The following is a 4,328-nucleotide window of genomic DNA, read 5'->3' as shown; positions in this document are numbered from 1 at the left end:
TTTAGGGCACAGGATTCTTGATAGATCATTGTCTTTCTTTCTTTGCTGACCCAGATAGTCACTAATATCAGTCAGAGAGAAAATCAACAGAATATAATCACCCATTTATGACAATTTCCTCCTCAGTGGTCTGTCAGATGAACTAAAGGTTCTGATTTATTCACCTCTATTTATTGCTGATACTGTCTTTGCTTCTGTTCAACCCATCTCCTTTTTTATTCCCACACATATAATGTAAACCTCCCTCTGGAGACTTGAGTGTGCCTGCCTCGTTATGGGTTTGCCTTTCCTAATGCAGTCTTCAGGAAAAATTACATGATTTGCTGATCTAATGACAAATGCCTCTCAGGAATAGAGCATGAAACACCTACTAGGCTTCATTTCAAGATATACAGACTACAATATGACGAGCATCCTTGGAGGATATGTTTATTAAAGGAATACCAGGAAACTGACTGAGAGGCATGGCATATTAGATGGAGTCATGGTTGCAGAGCTAGAAATGGCTATGGTCAAGTCTTGCTTCAGTCAAGGCTTAGATGTGTGTCCACGAGAAAGTTATTTAACTTCTCAGCGTTCTAAGAAAATGCTCAAAGACTGTAGCTTGCAGAGAAGGTGCTGACCTGTAATGCTGGGTGGAATTTCCTCATATAGAAGTTCCCTATGCTACTGAAAACACAGGTCTAGTCCCTATTCCTATGAGAGTGATTATGTATTTCCAAATCTCATCTCAAAAAAATGCTCTTAGGATACTCTTGGGATGATTCCACATGCCCTTTCTATGTTTAAAAATATGGATGTGTTTCCATTTTTCATCTGCATACTATATTGCTTTTTAAGTTAGTGAACGATAGAAATTTTAACCATTCCCTTCCCTTACCATCCCCCCCCCCAAAAAAAGAGAGAATCAGTGTGTATATAGAAATAGCCTAGGGGTCAGAAAGGTGAATCCAAATTTTGGCTTTATGCATACTAGCTCTATGATCATAGGAAAGTCATTTAACTTCTTATTGTCTGAGATAGCTTTCTAAGATTATAAATTGCAGAATATGTACTGATCTACATTGACTTAGGGAATTTCTAACATGAGAGTTACACAAATGAAGTTATGGTTAAAAATTGGTTTTGAAAAATGAGTCAAAAAATTGGCAAAAGTGAACAACAATCAATTTGCCAGCTGTTTTATCTAAATGACAACCAGCATCCAGAAAAGTGAAAACATCTAAATTATGGATTTTTTTAACTTTTTCATCCAGATGTTTGGCATTGTATAGACAATCACTAACTACCAAATTATATATCTAACCATTTCCTATTCTGTACCACAGAATACTATTTGAAATAATGAAAATGGGGCAAACAACAATAATTTAGCTCTTTCCTCCATTGGAAAGACAGATGTGTTAATGGTTTTAAAGCACAGTAAGGGTAAAACTGCTAGATAACAAAGCATAAATATTTACATTTTACCTCGGGGCACGTTATTATTTTGTAGAATGATTGTAACACTCCAAATGCATTGAAATAAAAAATCCTAAAGCATTATTCCAATACTTATTTTTAGGGGAAAATAGCAGTTTAGTCAGGAAGAGTAGTATCTACCACACTTTTATTATTCCTTTCCCTTAATGTATTAGATAAAACATAAAATCTTTTTTCTCCCCAATGGGGGGAAGAAAGCAAAAGTGCTTTCTTTTGGCAATTAAAATTTTAATGAAATAAAGCATTCCAGAATGAAAATTGATCACCATACATAATTTGTCTGTTTTACATTACCTGTAAAATTGCATCCTTGGATTAAGTAGCTTTTTTAATCGGTTTACATCTCCAAGCATGACTGTAATTCCTTAAATATTTATACAGGCTTAATGTACATCATGCTGTTTTTATTAATTTTAACCAAAAAGCCTCTCTTACCAATTGCTACTTAATGACTATATAGCTTTTCCTCTTGATTTCTTTTGTTCTTCGCTACAATAGTTTTTACAAAGAAGAAACAAAGCTTGAAATGAAAGAGTAAGAGAGCTAAATAAAACACCACTCTGATTCATCATTTTGAGGAAGGTAGCCCTCTGACTCACCTGTCTCTGATAGACAACCATTCCTGGGATTTGTTACTCAAAGAAGTTTTCTTTCTTTTTATTCACCAGCGAAAACAACAATAACAAAACATTCTTTTAGTTTGATGCCTGCAATTTGGGGCTTGGTGTAGCTTAATAAAAATACTTCAGTCGCTGAATCATTTCTATCTCATTTTACTGATCAGCAAAAGGAGAATGGCTCTTAAGAGCTTAGGTAAATAAACAGGATGAAAAATTAAATATATATTTAGTATAACCCACTTTAAGAATCAAATACTCCTTTGTGTAGGGGACATTTTTCAAGTACTAATTTTATGCCCCTGCAATTGCTTACTATATATGTGTGTGTATGTATGTATATTTGTGTGTGTTTGTATACATACATATATATGTGTGTACATATGTATGTATGTGTATGTATATGATTTGTATGTATATATATATATATTGACCTAAACTTTTGAAGTATCTATTATAGACCTGGAAAAATTCCCCCCTTCTGTAAATAGCTTTCTTGTTAACTCCTATTAATTGAGAAATTTAATTTAACCTACTTAGCTAAATTATACATTGCAGAAAGTAGTTCTACTTATTAAATAGAAACATCTTTCTCTCTCAAATGTCCCCTTTTCTGTGTCCCCTTAAAAATTAAAAATTTTAGAGCTCATAACATATTTGAAATGGATTACTAAGCTCTGGATTTTTGGAGCTGGTGTATTGAAGAAAACCCTTAATTTATTATTTGATTTATTAAAGGACTGAGAAAACCTATGTTTTTATTAGATTTGAGGGGTCAATAGCCAAAAACAAATTTAATTGTATGGAAATTGTTTCATTCCAGAAAGCCATATTTTTTTTTATATTTTATGTTTTACAAACCCTCTACTTGTCCTTAATTAGATTGAAAAGTAATTATGAAGAAGGATAATTTTCAGTTCATTTCTAGTGTCTAAAGATAAGAAAAGTTTTACTCAGATATATTATTGATATTTCTAACAAAAATTTGAGATATTTTGGGTCTGTTTTAAATGAAATACTTTCTGTTTTTTTTTATTTTTACAGTGTCTTCTATTTTAATGTGATTCACTTCAATTCAACAAGAAAGAATTATTGAATTTTTATTATAATGAACATTATTTTCATCCCTTCTCACAGACTACAGAAAAAATATACACAGGATTTCTGAATAAGTTTTATACTTTGAAAATCAACCCATGTTTGTTTATGCCATACTGTTGTTTCATTTAGGTTTGTTTAGGTTTTCATTGTAAATTGGGACTAATATCTATTTTGCTTGATAAGTTCTATCCTTTCTAATATGGTAAGAAAGTTTTCCACTTGATTTCATCAGACCCATCACCAGTTCTGCTCACAGTTTTAATAATAATGAGCATCTCTTTCATTTCTAATTACTTTGATAGAGCATCTAGGTCTGAGTTCCCTCCAAGTTTAAGATCTATCAAAAAATATAAGAACCCTTTATATATGTACATTGGCTTTTTCAATTTCTGATTCACCTGAATTAGACTGGCATTAAAAGGCCTTCCAATATGGTACTCATCCACTTCTGCCACTCTGTTTTTCTAATCTGGCCTATTTGATGACTTCCTTGCTTCCCTCATCCTTCCAATATAAATTTTATTCCCTCCTGACTTCCTGGAATCACAGTATCATAAATGTCCAGGTAATATTTACTAGTTTTTTCTCCTCCTCCTAGAATATCTTCTCTGTCCACCCAAAATATCCCCTATTTTCTCCTATACCTATGCTACTTTTCCTTTAAGTTCTAACTAATTCTCTCTCCCTTCTCAAGTTTACCACAGGCCCCTATAGAATATAGCAATATTACTCATTGAACTCTTTATAGAACTCAGTAAGTAACAGCTGTATGGCTCTAAATCAAGTGATGTCTGCTATTATTTGCAATAACTTTTCATGCTAAGGCACAATTTAGTCGTGTCCCTAAAAGGACAGTAAGCTTCTTGAGAGCAGGGTCCCTTTTTATGCCTTAGGAAAGTGATTCTAATCTAATGTTTTAAGCATAAGAGATGCTCAAGAAGTGTGTCTTAAATGAATGTGAGTGTAAATTGGCTTACACATCAATGGATAAAAATTTAAGAAAACTAAATTAATCCAGGTTCTTTCTAATAGCCTGTGCACATTTGATCTAGATCCTTATCATTTCAGGGTCTTAATTTCTTTCTCTATTAATGCAGTATTTTCTAGCATTCTATTAGTTATTTTATC

Source organism: Vombatus ursinus, unplaced genomic scaffold (genome assembly GCF_900497805.2).
Source record: "Vombatus ursinus unplaced genomic scaffold, bare-nosed wombat genome assembly UNPS02000582.1, whole genome shotgun sequence".
NCBI classification, from domain to species: domain Eukaryota; kingdom Metazoa; phylum Chordata; class Mammalia; order Diprotodontia; family Vombatidae; genus Vombatus; species Vombatus ursinus.
This window is presented reverse-complemented; position numbering follows the sequence as displayed.